The following is a 15881-nucleotide window of genomic DNA, read 5'->3' on the forward strand; positions in this document are numbered from 1 at the left end:
AGGCACGCCCTGCCTTCGATTCCGTATGCACGAAGTGTGTGGTCTTGTTTCCCAGTCTATATTTGGTCGGTCACGTAAGAGGTTGAATGTAACGAATGGGTGGGAAAGAGCAAGGGCAGCGGCTGTGTAGAACGAAAACACAAATTATCAGGGGTGTGAGCGTTTCGAGATGAGTCATATACAAGTTGCACTTGGTCGTCAGTGACTGTGTGGCCTAATGGATAAGGCGTCGGACTTCGGATCTGAAGATTACAGAATCGAATGCTGTCACGCTCGTGTTTTATCAGTTCTGAAAAAGAAACATACCGTTTTAATGTAGCATTTGAGCAGTACGAAACCGTCTGAATGTTGCTGTTGACCATTTTCAGCTTGGAGATGCTCTTCAGCTTGAAACACACACTACAAGACCGGTGTTAACTAGCGAAATGGTCGGCAGAGTGCCGTCACCGCGAGTTTCCACTGGCACTTGCACATCTAAAACAACGTCGGAAAGTAACTCGTTCGCCTTTTGAGTCACATCAAGTATGAGTGTTAATTTTGACGCCACTAGCTCTGCAGGTTGTCATGCAATTCCTTACCTCCCAGAAATGATTATGAAATAAAAGTGTAGTACGTGACGAGTGTGACGTTAGGAAAACATTAGGCAACATGGAGAGATTCTGTATGGGACCACCCAACCCAAACGAGTACTGTGTGACGTGCTGCCCGGCAAGTATTCACCGAAGCAGCTCGGCTAGCTCAGTCGGTAGAGCATGAGACTCTTAATCTCAGGGTCGTGGGTTCGAGCCCCACGCTGGGCGAAACGGAATTTTGTTCCGCTGCAGATGTAAATTACCGTTTTTCTGATTAACGTGATGTAATGGAAATAGCAACTTTAAACTTTGCCTACGTCTCTGTCAGTCGCAAGGAAACTGTATTTGAAGGTGAAGGTGATTTTGTAGACATGTGTGAAAGACATGTTCTGAAATGCAAGTGTTGTTGTTTGGAGAGGACATCGGTTACGTGTCAGATGTGTAGCCAAGCAGTAATGGGTCGCCATAGCTGCAAATATTAGTCGGTAATATGAAGTGTTGTCAGCTGAAGTCTGATGATCCAGACGACCGTAAGGACGAAGTACGCAAAGGTACCGCTAGGCCGCGCCTCTTTAGCTCAGTGGTAGAGCACTGGACTAGTAAACCAAGGGTCGTGAGTTCCATCCTCAAAGGCAGAAGTCGAATTTTGGAAATCAGTTGCGCGTCGTGGCCGTATAGCAAACAGTATCTGTGATGACGAACAATTAGCGAGATGCCTTTTATTAAGAATTACTCTCAGATGTGATTAAGGCGAATGGCGCAGATAAAGCCTTTGCCAAAGCGGTTCAGCATAAGGTGGGACGAGGCAGTCTGAATTACATTTTATAGATGTATTTCTCACATATGCTAGAGCCTCTCGCGGTCGTCGTCGTCGTCGCCGCCGCCGCCGCCGCCGCCGCCGCCGCCGCCGCCGCTTCTGCAGAAGTAGCAAATGGCCATCGTGGCAAATGCGGCGAGGCACGCCCTGCCTTCGATTCCGTATGCACGAAGTGTGTGGTCTTGTTTCCCAGTCTATATTTGTTCGGTCACGTAAGAGGTTGAATGTAACGAATGGGTGGGAAAGAGCAAGGGCAGCGGCTGTGTAGAACGAAAACACAAATTATCAGGGGTGTGAGCGTTTCGAGATGAGTCATATACAAGTTGCACTTGGACGTCAGTGACTGTGTGGCCTAATAGATAAGGCGCTGGACTTCGGATCTGAAGATTACAGGTTCGAATGCTGTCACGCTCGTGTTTTATCAGTTCTGAAAAAGAAACATACCGTTTTAATGTAGCATTTGAGCAGTACTAAACCGTCTGAATGTTGCTGTTGACCATTTTCTGCTTGGAGATGCTCTTCAGCTTGAAACACACACTACAAGACCGGTGTTAACTAGCGAAATGGTCGGCAGAGTGCCGTCACCGCGAGTTTCCACTGGCACTTGCACATCTAAAACAACGTCGGAAAGTAACTCGTTCGCATTTTGAGTCACATCAAGTATGAGTGTTAATTTTGATGCCACTAGCTCTGCAGGTTGTCATGCAATTCCTTACCTCTCAGAAATGATTATGAAATAAAAGTGAATTACGTGACGAGTGTGACGTTAGGAAAACATTAGGCAGCATGGAGAGATTCTGTATGGGACCACCCAACCCAAACGAGTACTGTGTGACGTGCTGCCCGGCAAGCATTCACCGAAGCAGCCCGGCTAGCTCAGTCGGTAGAGCATGAGACTCTTAATCTCAGGGTCGTGGGATCGAGCCCCACGCTGGGCGAAACGGAATTTTGTTCCGCTGCAGATGTAAATTACCGTTTTTCTGATTAACGTGATGTAATGGAAATAGCAACTTTAAACTTTGCCTACGTCTCTGTCAGTCGCAAGGAAACTGTATTTGAAGGTGAAGGTGATTTTGTAGACATGTGTGAAAGACATGTTCTGAAAGGCAAGTGTTGTTGTTTGGAGAGGACATCGGTTACGTGTCAGATGTGTAGCCAAGCAATAATGGGTCACCATAGCTGCAAATATTAGTCGGTAATATGAAGTGTTGTCTGCTGAAGTCTGATGATCCAGACGACTGTAAGGACGAAGTACGCAAAAGCACCGCTAGGCCGCGCCTCTTTCGCTCAGTGGTAGAGCACTGGACTAGTAAACCAAGGGTCGTGAGTTCCATCCTCAAAGGAAGAAGTCGAATTTTGGAAATCAGTTGCGCGTCGTGGCCGTATAGCAAACAGTATCTGTGATGACGAACAATTAGCGAGATGCCTTTTATTAAGAATTACTCTCAGATGTGATTAATTCGAATGGCGCAGATAAAGCCTTTGCCAAAGCGGTTCAGCATAAGGTGGGACGAGGCAGTCTGAATTACATTTTATAGATGTATTTCTCACATATGTCAGAGCCTCTCGCGGTCGTCGTCGTCGTCGTCGTCGTCGTCGTCGTCGTCGTCGTCGTCGTCGTCGTCGTCGCCGCCGCTGCTGCTTCTGCAGAAGTAGCAAATGGCCATCGTGGCAAATGCGGCGAGGCACGCCCTGCCTTCGATTCCGTATGCACGAAGTGTGTGGTCTTGTTTCCCAGTCTATATTTGTTCGGTCACGTAAGAGGTTGAATGTAACGAATGGGTGGGAAAGAGCAAGGGCAGCGGCTGTGTAGAACGAAAACACAAATTATCAGGGGTGTGAGCGTTTCGAGATGAGTCATATACAAGTTGCACTTGGTCGTCAGTGACTGTGTGGCCTAATGGATAAGGCGTCGGACTTCGGATCTGAAGATTACAGAATCGAATGCTGTCACGCTCGTGTTTTATCAGATCTGAAAAAGAAACATACCGTTTTAATGTAGCATTTGAGCAGTACGAAACCGTCTGAATGTTGCTGTTGACCATTTTCTGCTTGGAGATGCTCTTCAGCTTGAAACACACACTACAAGACCGGTGTTAACTAGCGAAATGGTCGGCAGAGTGCCGTCACCGCGAGTTTCCACTGGCACTTGCACATCTAAAACAACGTCGGAAAGTAACTCGTTCGCATTTTGAGTCACATCAAGTATGAGTGTTAATTTTGACGCCACTAGCTCTGCAGGTTGTCATGCAATTCCTTACCTCTCAGAAATGATTATGAAATAAAAGTGAATTACGTGACGAGTGTGACGTTAGGAAAACATTAGGCAGCATGGAGAGATTCTGTATGGGACCACCCAACCCAAACGAGTACTGTGTGACGTGCTGCCCGGCAAGCATTCACCGAAGCAGCCCGGCTAGCTCAGTCGGTAGAGCATGAGACTCTTAATCTCAGGGTCGTGGGATCGAGCCCCACGCTGGGCGAAACGGAATTTTGTTCCGCTGCAGATGTAAATTACCGTTTTTCTGATTAACGTGATGTAATGGAAATAGCAACTTTAAACTTTGCCTACGTCTCTGTCAGTCGCAAGGAAACTGTATTTGAAGGTGAAGGTGATTTTGTAGACATGTGTGAAAGACATGTTCTGAAAGGCAAGTGTTGTTGTTTGGAGAGGACATCGGTTACGTGTCAGATGTGTAGCCAAGCAATAATGGGTCACCATAGCTGCAAATATTAGTCGGTAATATGAAGTGTTGTCTGCTGAAGTCTGATGATCCAGACGACCGTAAGGACGAAGTACGCAAAAGCACCGCTAGGCCGCGCCTCTTTCGCTCAGTGGTAGAGCACTGGACTAGTAAACCAAGGGTCGTGAGTTCCATCCTCAAAGGAAGAAGTCGAATTTTGGAAATCAGTTGCGCGTCGTGGCCGTATAGCAAACAGTATCTGTGATGACGAACAATTAGCGAGATGCCTTTTATTAAGAATTACTCTCAGATGTGATTAATTCGAATGGCGCAGATAAAGCCTTTGCCAAAGCGGTTCAGCATAAGGTGGGACGAGGCAGTCTGAATTACATTTTATAGATGTATTTCTCACATATGTCAGAGCCTCTCGCGGTCGTCGTCGTCGTCGTCGTCGTCGTCGTCGTCGTCGTCGTCGCCGCTGCTTCTGCAGAAGTAGCAAATGGCCATCGTGGCAAATGCGGCGAGGCACGCCCTGCCTTCGATTCCGTATGCACGAAGTGTGTGGTCTTGTTTCCCAGTCTATATTTGTTCGGTCACGTAAGAGGTTGAATGTAACGAATGGGTGGGAAAGAGCAAGGGCAGCGGCTGTGTAGAACGAAAACACAAATTATCAGGGGTGTGAGCGTTTCGAGATGAGTCATATACAAGTTGCACTTGGTCGTCAGTGACTGTGTGGCCTAATGGATAAGGCGTCGGACTTCGGATCTGAAGATTACAGAATCGAATGCTGTCACGCTCGTGTTTTATCAGATCTGAAAAAGAAACATACCGTTTTAATGTAGCATTTGAGCAGTACGAAACCGTCTGAATGTTGCTGTTGACCATTTTCTGCTTGGAGATGCTCTTCAGCTTGAAACACACACTACAAGACCGGTGTTAACTAGCGAAATGGTCGGCAGAGTGCCGTCACCGCGAGTTTCCACTGGCACTTGCACATCTAAAACAACGTCGGAAAGTAACTCGTTCGCCTTTTGAGTCACATCAAGTATGAGTGTTAATTTTGACGCCACTAGCTCTGCAGGTTGTCATGCAATTCCTTACCTCTCAGAAATGATTATGAAATAAAAGTGAAGTACGTGACGAGTGTGACGTTAGGAAAACATTAGGCAACATGGAGAGATTCTGTATGGGACCACCCAACCCAAACGAGTACTGTGTGACGTGCTGCCCAGCAAGTATTCACCGAAGCAGCCCGGCTAGCTCAGTCGGTAGAGCATGAGACTCTTAATCTCAGAGTCGTGGGTTCGAGCCCCACGCTGGGCGAAACGGAATTTTGTTCCGCTGCAGATGTAAATTACCGTTTTTCTGATTAACGTGATGTAATGGAAATAGCAACTTTAAACTTTGCCTACGTCTCTGTCAGTCGCAAGGAAACTGTATTTGAAGGTGAAGGTGATTTTGTAGACATGTGTGAAAGACATGTTCTGAAAGGCAAGTGTTGTTGTTTGGAGAGGACATCGGTTACGTGTCAGATGTGTAGCCAAGCAATAATGGGTCACCATAGCTGCAAATATTAGTCGGTAATATGAAGTGTTGTCTGCTGAAGTCTGATGATCCAGACGACTGTAAGGACGAAGTACGCAAAAGCACCGCTAGGCCGCGCCTCTTTCGCTCAGTGGTAGAGCACTGGACTAGTAAACCAAGGGTCGTGAGTTCCATCCTCAAAGGAAGAAGTCGAATTTTGGAAATCAGTTGCGCGTCGTGGCCGTATAGCAAACAGTATCTGTGATGACGAACAATTAGCGAGATGCCTTTTATTAAGAATTACTCTCAGATGTGATTAATTCGAATGGCGCAGATAAAGCCTTTGCCAAAGCGGTTCAGCATAAGGTGGGACGAGGCAGTCTGAATTACATTTTATAGATGTATTTCTCACATATGTCAGAGCCTCTCGCGGTCGTCGTCGTCGTCGTCGTCGTCGTCGTCGTCGTCGTCGTCGTCGTCGTCGCCGCCGCTGCTGCTTCTGCAGAAGTAGCAAATGGCCATCGTGGCAAATGCGGCGAGGCACGCCCTGCCTTCGATTCCGTATGCACGAAGTGTGTGGTCTTGTTTCCCAGTCTATATTTGTTCGGTCACGTAAGAGGTTGAATGTAACGAATGGGTGGGAAAGAGCAAGGGCAGCGGCTGTGTAGAACGAAAACACAAATTATCAGGGGTGTGAGCGTTTCGAGATGAGTCATATACAAGTTGCACTTGGTCGTCAGTGACTGTGTGGCCTAATGGATAAGGCGTCGGACTTCGGATCTGAAGATTACAGAATCGAATGCTGTCACGCTCGTGTTTTATCAGATCTGAAAAAGAAACATACCGTTTTAATGTAGCATTTGAGCAGTACGAAACCGTCTGAATGTTGCTGTTGACCATTTTCTGCTTGGAGATGCTCTTCAGCTTGAAACACACACTACAAGACCGGTGTTAACTAGCGAAATGGTCGGCAGAGTGCCGTCACCGCGAGTTTCCACTGGCACTTGCACATCTAAAACAACGTCGGAAAGTAACTCGTTCGCATTTTGAGTCACATCAAGTATGAGTGTTAATTTTGACGCCACTAGCTCTGCAGGTTGTCATGCAATTCCTTACCTCTCAGAAATGATTATGAAATAAAAGTGAATTACGTGACGAGTGTGACGTTAGGAAAACATTAGGCAGCATGGAGAGATTCTGTATGGGACCACCCAACCCAAACGAGTACTGTGTGACGTGCTGCCCGGCAAGCATTCACCGAAGCAGCCCGGCTAGCTCAGTCGGTAGAGCATGAGACTCTTAATCTCAGGGTCGTGGGATCGAGCCCCACGCTGGGCGAAACGGAATTTTGTTCCGCTGCAGATGTAAATTACCGTTTTTCTGATTAACGTGATGTAATGGAAATAGCAACTTTAAACTTTGCCTACGTCTCTGTCAGTCGCAAGGAAACTGTATTTGAAGGTGAAGGTGATTTTGTAGACATGTGTGAAAGACATGTTCTGAAAGGCAAGTGTTGTTGTTTGGAGAGGACATCGGTTACGTGTCAGATGTGTAGCCAAGCAATAATGGGTCACCATAGCTGCAAATATTAGTCGGTAATATGAAGTGTTGTCTGCTGAAGTCTGATGATCCAGACGACCGTAAGGACGAAGTACGCAAAAGCACCGCTAGGCCGCGCCTCTTTCGCTCAGTGGTAGAGCACTGGACTAGTAAACCAAGGGTCGTGAGTTCCATCCTCAAAGGAAGAAGTCGAATTTTGGAAATCAGTTGCGCGTCGTGGCCGTATAGCAAACAGTATCTGTGATGACGAACAATTAGCGAGATGCCTTTTATTAAGAATTACTCTCAGATGTGATTAATTCGAATGGCGCAGATAAAGCCTTTGCCAAAGCGGTTCAGCATAAGGTGGGACGAGGCAGTCTGAATTACATTTTATAGATGTATTTCTCACATATGTCAGAGCCTCTCGCGGTCGTCGTCGTCGTCGTCGTCGTCGTCGTCGTCGTCGTCGCCGCTGCTTCTGCAGAAGTAGCAAATGGCCATCGTGGCAAATGCGGCGAGGCACGCCCTGCCTTCGATTCCGTATGCACGAAGTGTGTGGTCTTGTTTCCCAGTCTATATTTGTTCGGTCACGTAAGAGGTTGAATGTAACGAATGGGTGGGAAAGAGCAAGGGCAGCGGCTGTGTAGAACGAAAACACAAATTATCAGGGGTGTGAGCGTTTCGAGATGAGTCATATACAAGTTGCACTTGGTCGTCAGTGACTGTGTGGCCTAATGGATAAGGCGTCGGACTTCGGATCTGAAGATTACAGAATCGAATGCTGTCACGCTCGTGTTTTATCAGATCTGAAAAAGAAACATACCGTTTTAATGTAGCATTTGAGCAGTACGAAACCGTCTGAATGTTGCTGTTGACCATTTTCTGCTTGGAGATGCTCTTCAGCTTGAAACACACACTACAAGACCGGTGTTAACTAGCGAAATGGTCGGCAGAGTGCCGTCACCGCGAGTTTCCACTGGCACTTGCACATCTAAAACAACGTCGGAAAGTAACTCGTTCGCCTTTTGAGTCACATCAAGTATGAGTGTTAATTTTGACGCCACTAGCTCTGCAGGTTGTCATGCAATTCCTTACCTCTCAGAAATGATTATGAAATAAAAGTGAAGTACGTGACGAGTGTGACGTTAGGAAAACATTAGGCAACATGGAGAGATTCTGTATGGGACCACCCAACCCAAACGAGTACTGTGTGACGTGCTGCCCAGCAAGTATTCACCGAAGCAGCCCGGCTAGCTCAGTCGGTAGAGCATGAGACTCTTAATCTCAGAGTCGTGGGTTCGAGCCCCACGCTGGGCGAAACGGAATTTTGTTCCGCTGCAGATGTAAATTACCGTTTTTCTGATTAACGTGATGTAATGGAAATAGCAACTTTAAACTTTGCCTACGTCTCTGTCAGTCGCAAGGAAACTGTATTTGAAGGTGAAGGTGATTTTGTAGATATGTGTGAAAGACATGTTCTGAAATGCAAGTGTTGTTGTTTGGAGAGGACATCGGTTACGTGTCAGATGTGTAGCCAAGCAGTAATGGGTCGCCATAGCTGCAAATATTAGTCGGTAATATGAAGTGTTGCAGCTGAAGTCTGATGATCCAGACGACCGTAAGGACGAAGTACGCAAAAGTACCGCTAGGCCGCGCCTCTTTAGCTCAGTGGTAGAGCACTGAACTAGTAAACCAAGGGTCGTGAGTTCCATCCTCAAAGGAAGAAGTCGGATTTTGGAAATCAGTTGCGCGTCGTGGCCGTATAGCAAACAGTATCTGTGATGACGAACAATTAGCAACATGCCTTTTATTAAGAATTACTCTCAGATGTGATTAAGGCGAATGGCGCAGATAAAGCCTTTGCCAAAGCGGTTCAGCATAAGGTGGGACGAGGCAGTCTGAATTACATTTTATAGATGTATTTCTCACATATGTCAGAGCCTCTCGCGGTCGTCGTCGTCGTCGTCGTCGTCGTCGTCGTCGCCGCCGCCGCTTCTGCAGAAGTAGCAAATGGCCATCGTGGCAAATGCGGCGAGGCACGCCCTGCCTTCGATTCCGTATGCACAAAGTGTGTGGTCTTGTTTCCCAGTCTATATTTGGTCGGTCACGTAAGAGGTTGAATGTAACGAATGGGTGGGAAAGAGCAAGGGCAGCGGCTGTGTAGAACGAAAACACAAATTATCAGGGGTGTGAGCGTTTCGAGATGAGTCACATACAAGTTGCACTTGGACGTCAGTGACTGTGTGGCCTAATAGATAAGGCGCTGGACTTCGGATCTGAAGATTACAGGTTCGAATGCTGTCACGCTCGTGTTTTATCGGGTTCTGATAAAGAAACATACCGTTTTAATGTAGCATTTGAGCAGTACGAAACCGTCTGAATGTTGCTGTTGTCCATTTTCTGCTTGGAGATGCTCTTGAGCTTGAAACACACACTACAAGACCGGTGTTAACTAGCGAAATGGTCGGCAGAGTGCCGTCACCGCGAGTTTCCACTGGCACTTGCACATCTAAAACAACGTCGGAAAGTAACTCGTTCGCCTTTTGAGTCACATCAAGTATGAGTGTTAATTTTGATGCCACTAGCACTGCAGGTTGTCATGCAATTCCTTACCTCTCAGAAATGATTATGAAATAAAAGTGAATTACGTGACGAGTGTGACGTTAGGAAAACATTAGGCAGCTTGGAGAGATTCTGTATGGGACCACCCAACCCAAACGAGTACTGTGTGACGTGCTGCCCGGCAAGCATTCACCGAAGCAGCCCGGCTAGCTCAGTCGGTCGAGCATGAGACTCTTAATCTCAGGGTCGTGGGTTCGAGCCCCACGCTTGGCGAAACGGAATTTTGTTCCGCTGCAGATGTAAATTACCGTTTTTCTGATTAACGTGATGTAATGGAAATAGCAACTTTAAACTTTGCCTACGTCTCTGTCAGTCGCAAGGAAACTGTATTTGAAGGTGAAGGTGATTTTGTAGACATGTGTGAAAGACATGTTCTGAAAGGCAAGTGTTGTTGTTTGGAGAGGACATCGGTTACGTGTCAGATGTGTAGCCAAGCAATAATGGGTCGCCATAGCTGCAAATATTAGTCGGTAATATGAAGTGTTGTCTGCTGAAGTCTGATGATCCAGACGACCGTAAGGACGAAGTACGCAAAAGCACCGCTAGGCCGCGCCTCTTTCGCTCAGTGGTAGAGCACTGGACTAGTAAACCAAGGGTCGTGAGTTCCATCCTCAAAGGAAGAAGTCGAATTTTGGAAATCAGTTGCGCGTCGTGGCCGTATAGCAAACAGTATCTGTGATGACGAACAATTAGCGAGATGCCTTTTATTAAGAATTACTCTCAGATGTGATTAATTCGAATGGCGCAGATAAAGCCTTTGCCAAAGCGGTTCAGCATAAGGTGGGACGAGGCAGTCTGAATTACATTTTATAGATGTATTTCTCACATATGTCAGAGCCTCTCGCGGTCGTCGTCGTCGTCGTCGTCGTCGTCGTCGTCGTCGTCGTCGTCGCCGCCGCTGCTTCCGCAGAAGTAGCAAATGGCCATCGTGGCAAATGCGGCGAGGCACGCCCTGCCTTCGATTCCGTATGCACGAAGTGTGTGGTCTTGTTTCCCAGTCTATATTTGGTCGGTCACGTAAGAGGTTGAATGTAACGAATGGGTGGGAAAGAGCAAGGGCAGCGGCTGTGTAGAACGAAAACACAAATTATCAGGGGTGTGAGCGTTTCGAGATGAGTCATATACAAGTTGCACTTGGTCGTCAGTGACTGTGTGGCCTAATGGATAAGGCGTTGGACTTCGGATCTGAAGATTACAGGTTCGAATGCTGTCACGCTCGTGTTTTATCAGTTCTGAAAAAGAAACATACCGTTTTAATGTAGCATTTGAGCAGTACGAAACCGTCTGAATGTTGCTGTTGACCATTTTCAGCTTGGAGATGCTCTTCAGCTTGAAACACACACTACAAGACCGGTGTTAACTAGCGAAATGGTCGGCAGAGTGCCGTCACCGCGAGTTTCCACTGGCACTTGCACATCTAAAACAACGTCGGAAAGTAACTCGTTCGCCTTTTGAGTCACATCAAGTATGAGTGTTAATTTTGACGCCACTAGCTCTGCAGGTTGTCATGCAATTCCTTACCTCTCAGAAATGATTATGAAATAAAAGTGTAGTACGTGACGAGTGTGACGTTAGGAAAACATTAGGCAACATGGAGAGATTCTGTATGGGACCACCCAACCCAAACGAGTACTGTGTGACGTGCTGCCCGGCAAGTATTCACCGAAGCAGCTCGGCTAGCTCAGTCGGTAGAGCATGAGACTCTTAATCTCAGGGTCGTGGGTTCGAGCCCCACGCTGGGCGAAACGGAATTTTGTTCCGCTGCAGATGTAAATTACCGTTTTTCTGATTAACGTGATGTAATGGAAATAGCAACTTTAAACTTTGACTACGTCTCTGTCAGTCGCAAGGAAACTGTATTTGAAGGTGAAGGTGATTTTGTAGACATGTGTGAAAGACATGTTCTGAAATGCAAGTGTTGTTGTTTGGAGAGGACATCGGTTACGTGTCAGATGTGTAGCCAAGCAGTAATGGGTCGCCATAGCTGCAAATATTAGTCGGTAATATGAAGTGTTGTCTGCTGACGTCTGATGATTCAGACGACCGTAAGGACGAAGTACGCAAAGGTACCGCTAGGCCGCGCCTCTTTAGCTCAGTGGTAGAGCACTGGACTAGTAAACCAAGGGTCGTGAGTTCCATCCTCAAAGGAAGAAGTCGAATTTTGGAAACCAGTTGCTTTCGTGGCCGTATAGTAAACAGTATCTGTGATGACGAACAGTTAGCGACATGCCTTTTATTAAGAATTACTCTCAGATGTGACTAAGGCGAATGGCGCAGATAAAGCCTTTGCCAAAGCGGTTCAGCATAAGGTGGGACGAGGCAGTCTGAATTACATTTTATAGATGTATTTCTCACATATGTCAGAGCCTCTCGCGGTCGTCGTCGTCGTCGTCGTCGTCGTCGTCGCCGCCGCCGCCGCCGCCGCCGCTTCTGCAGAAGTAGCAAATGGCCATCGTGGCAAATGCGGCGAGGCACGCCCTGCCTTCGATTCCGTATGCACGAAGTGTGTGGTCTTGTTTCCCAGTCTATATTTGTTCGGTCACGTAAGAGGTTGAATGTAACGAATGGGTGGGAAAGAGCAAGGGCAGCGGCTGTGTAGAACGAAAACACAAATTATCAGGGGTGTGAGCGTTTCGAGATGAGTCATATACAAGTTGCACTTCGTCGTGAGTGACTGTGTGGCCTAATAGATAAGGAGTCGGAGTTCGGATCTGAAGATTACAGGTTGGATTGCTGTCACGCTCGTGTTTTATCAGTTCTGAAAAAGAAACATACCGTTTTAATATAGCATTTGAGCAGTACGAAACCGTCTGAATGTTGCTGTTGACCATTTTCTGCTTGGAGATGCTCTTGGGCTTGAAACACACACTACAAGACCGGTGTTAACTAGCGAAATGGTCGGCAGAGTGCTGTCACCGCGAGTTTCCACTGGCACTTGCACATCTAAAACAACGTCGGAAAGTAACTCGTTCGCCTTTTGAGTCACATTAAGTATGAGTGTTAATTTTGACGCCACTAGCTCTGCAGGTTGTCATGCAATTCCTTACCTCTCAGAAATGATTATGAAATAAAAGTGAAGTACGTGACGAGTGTGACGTTAGGAAAACATTAGGCAGCATGGAGAGATTCTGTATGGGACCACCCAACCCAAACGAGTACTGTGTGACGTGCTGCCCGGCAAGTATTCACCGAAGCAGCCCGGTTAGCTCAGTCGGTAGAGCATGAGACTTTTAATCTCAGGGTCGTGGGTTCGAGTCCCACGCTGGCCGAAACGGAATTTTGTTCCGCTGCAGATGTAAATTACCGTTTTTCTGATTAACGTGATGTAATGGAAATAGCAACTTTAAACTTTGCCTACGTCTCTGTCAGTCGCAAGGAAACTGTATTTGAAGGTGAAGGTGATTTTGTAGACATGTGTGAAAGACATGTTCTGAAATGCAAGTGTTGTTGTTTGGAGAGGACATCGGTTACGTGTCAGATGTGTAGCCAAGCAGTAATGGGTCGCCATAGCTGCAAATATTAGTTGGTAATATGTAGTGTTGTCAGCTTAAGTCTGATGATCTAGACGCCCGTAAGGACGAAGTACGCAAAAGTACCGCTAGGCCGCGCCTCTTTAGCTCAGTGTTAGAGCACTGGACTAGTAAACCAAGGGTCGTGAGTTCCATCCTCAAAGGAAGAATTCGAATTTTGGAAATCAGTTGCGCGTCGTGGCCGTTTAGCAAACAGTATCTGTGATGACGAACAATTAGCGACATGCCTTTTATTAAGAATTACTCTCAGATGTGATTAAGGCGAATGGCGCAGATAAAGCCTTTGCCAAAGCGGTTCAGCATAAGGTGGGACGAGGCAGTCTGAATTACATTTTATACATGTATTTCTCACATATGTCAGAGCCTCTCGCGGTCGTCGTCGTCGTCGTCGTCGTCGTCGTCGTCGTCGTCGCCGCCGCCGCTTCTGCAGAAGTAGCAAATGGCCATCGTGGCAAATGCGGCGAGGCACGCCCTGCCTTCGATTCCGTATGCACGAAGTGTGTGGTCTTGTTTCCCAGTCTATATTTGTTCGGTCACGTAAGAGGTTGAATGTAACGAATGGGTGGGAAAGAGCAAGGGCAGCGGCTGTGTAGAACGAAAACACAAATTATCAGGGGTGTGAGCGTTTCGAGATGAGTCATATACAAGTTGCACTTGGTCGTCAGTGACTGTGTGGCCTAATAGATAAGGCGTTGGACTTCGGATCTGAAGATTACAGGTTCGAATGCTGTCACGCTCGTGTTTTATCAGTTCTGAAAAAGAAACATACCGTTTTAATGTAGCATTTGAGCAGTACGAGACCGTCTGAATGTTGCTGTTGACCATTTTCTGCTTGGAGATGCTCTTGGGCTTGAAACACACACTACAAGACCGGTGTTAACTAGCGAAATGGTCGGCAGAGTGCCGTCACCGCGAGTTTCCACTGGCACTTGCACATCTAAAACAACGTCGGAAAGTAACTCGTTCGCCTTTTGAGTCACATTAAGTATGAGTGTTAATTTTGACGCCACTAGCTCTGCAGGTTGTCATGCAATTCCTTACCTCTCAGAAATGATTATGAAATAAAAGTGAAGTACGTGACGAGTGTGACGTTAGGAAAACATTAGGCAGCATGGAGAGATTCTGTATGGGACCACCCAACCCAAACGAGTACTGTGTGACGTGCTGCCCGGCAAGTATTCACCGAAGCAGCCCGGCTAGCTCAGTCGGTAGAGCATGAGACTCTTAATCTCAGGGTCGTGGGTTCGAGCCCCACGCTGGGCGAAACGGAATTTTGTTCCGCTGCAGATGTAAATTACCGTTTTTCTGATTAACGTGATGTAATGGAAATAGCAACTTTAAACTTTGCCTACGTCTCTGTCAGTCGCAAGGAAACTGTATTTGAAGGTGAAGGTGATTTTGTAGACATGTGTGAAAGACATGTTCTGAAATGCAAGTGTTGTTGTTTGGAGAGGACATCGGTTACGTGTCAGATGTGTAGCCAAGCAGTAAAGGGTCGCCATAGCTGCAAATATTAGTCGGTAATATGAAGTGTTGTCAGCTGAAGTCTGATGATCCAGACGACCGTAAGGACGAAGTACACAAAAGCACCGCTAGGCCGCGCCTCTTTAGCTCGGTGGTAGAGCACTGGACTAGTAAACCAAGGGTCGTGAGTTCCATCCTCAAAGGCAGAAGTCGAATTTTGGAAATCAGTTGCGCGTCGTGGCCGTATAGCAAACAGTATCTGTGATGACGAACAATTAGCGACATGCCTTTTATTAAGAATTACTCTCAGATGTGATTAAGGCGAATGGCGCAGATAAAGCCTTTGCCAAAGCGGTTCAGCATAAGGTGGGATGAGGCAGTCTGAATTACATTTTATAGATGTATTTCTCACATATGTCAGAGCCTCTCGCTGTCGTCGTCGTCGTCGTCGTCGTCGTCGTCGTCGCCGCCGCCGCCGCTTCTGCAGAAGTAGCAAATGGCCATCGTGGCAAATGCGGCGAGGCACGCCCTGCCTTCGATTCCGTATGCACGAAGTGTGTGGTCTTGTTTCCCAGTCTATATTTGTTCGGTCACGTAAGAGTTTGAATGTAACGAATGGGTGGGAAAGAGCAAGGGCAGCGGCTGTGTAGAACGAAAACACAAATTATCAGGGGTGTGAGCGTTTCGAGATGAGTCATATATAAGTTGCACTTGGTCGTCAGTGACTGTGTGGCCTAATAGATAAGGCGTTGGACTTCGGATCTGAAGATTACAGGTTCGAATGCTGTCACGCTCGTGTTTTATCAGTTCTGAAAAAGAAACATACCGTTTTAATGTAGCATTTGAGCAGTACGAGACCGTCTGAATGTTGCTGTTGACCATTTTCTGCTTGGAGATGCTCTTGGGCTTGAAACACACACTACAAGACCGGTGTTAACTAGCGAAATGGTCGGCAGAGTGCCGTCACCGCGAGTTTCCACTGGCACTTGCACATCTAAAACAACGTCGGAAAGTAACTCGTTCGCCTTTTGAGTCACATTAAGTATGAGTGTTAATTTTGACGCCACTAGCTCTGCAGGTTGTCATGCAATTCCTTACCTCTCAGAAATGATTATGAAATAAAAGT

At 46.9% G+C, this 15881-nt stretch overlaps 10 non-coding genes across 10 annotated transcripts; all 10 read left to right on the top strand.

Annotated features, from left to right (window-relative positions):
- The first annotated feature begins 727 nt into the window (after window positions 1-727).
- Window positions 728-800, top strand: Trnak-cuu (transfer RNA lysine (anticodon CUU)). The gene has a single exon. It is a non-coding gene; the product is annotated as a tRNA-Lys (tRNA).
- A 1454-nt stretch (window positions 801-2254) lies between these two features.
- Window positions 2255-2327, top strand: Trnak-cuu (transfer RNA lysine (anticodon CUU)). Its single transcript has one exon. It is a non-coding gene; the product is annotated as a tRNA-Lys (tRNA).
- Window positions 2328-3799: 1472 nt separating this feature from the next.
- Trnak-cuu (transfer RNA lysine (anticodon CUU)) lies at window positions 3800-3872 on the top strand. The gene has a single exon. It is a non-coding gene; the product is annotated as a tRNA-Lys (tRNA).
- Window positions 3873-5323: 1451 nt separating this feature from the next.
- Trnak-cuu (transfer RNA lysine (anticodon CUU)) lies at window positions 5324-5396 on the top strand. The gene has a single exon. It is a non-coding gene; the product is annotated as a tRNA-Lys (tRNA).
- Window positions 5397-6862: 1466 nt separating this feature from the next.
- Trnak-cuu (transfer RNA lysine (anticodon CUU)) lies at window positions 6863-6935 on the top strand. The gene has a single exon. It is a non-coding gene; the product is annotated as a tRNA-Lys (tRNA).
- A 1448-nt stretch (window positions 6936-8383) lies between these two features.
- Trnak-cuu (transfer RNA lysine (anticodon CUU)) lies at window positions 8384-8456 on the top strand. Its single transcript has one exon. It is a non-coding gene; the product is annotated as a tRNA-Lys (tRNA).
- A 1445-nt stretch (window positions 8457-9901) lies between these two features.
- Trnak-cuu (transfer RNA lysine (anticodon CUU)) lies at window positions 9902-9974 on the top strand. The gene has a single exon. It is a non-coding gene; the product is annotated as a tRNA-Lys (tRNA).
- A 1457-nt stretch (window positions 9975-11431) lies between these two features.
- Trnak-cuu (transfer RNA lysine (anticodon CUU)) lies at window positions 11432-11504 on the top strand. The gene has a single exon. It is a non-coding gene; the product is annotated as a tRNA-Lys (tRNA).
- Window positions 11505-12957: 1453 nt separating this feature from the next.
- On the top strand, window positions 12958-13030 carry Trnak-uuu (transfer RNA lysine (anticodon UUU)). Its single transcript has one exon. It is a non-coding gene; the product is annotated as a tRNA-Lys (tRNA).
- A 1451-nt stretch (window positions 13031-14481) lies between these two features.
- Trnak-cuu (transfer RNA lysine (anticodon CUU)) lies at window positions 14482-14554 on the top strand. Its single transcript has one exon. It is a non-coding gene; the product is annotated as a tRNA-Lys (tRNA).
- Window positions 14555-15881: the final 1327 nt, after the last annotated feature.

Source organism: Schistocerca gregaria, chromosome 8, assembly GCF_023897955.1.
Source record: "Schistocerca gregaria isolate iqSchGreg1 chromosome 8, iqSchGreg1.2, whole genome shotgun sequence".
In the NCBI taxonomy this organism is placed as follows: domain Eukaryota; kingdom Metazoa; phylum Arthropoda; class Insecta; order Orthoptera; family Acrididae; genus Schistocerca; species Schistocerca gregaria.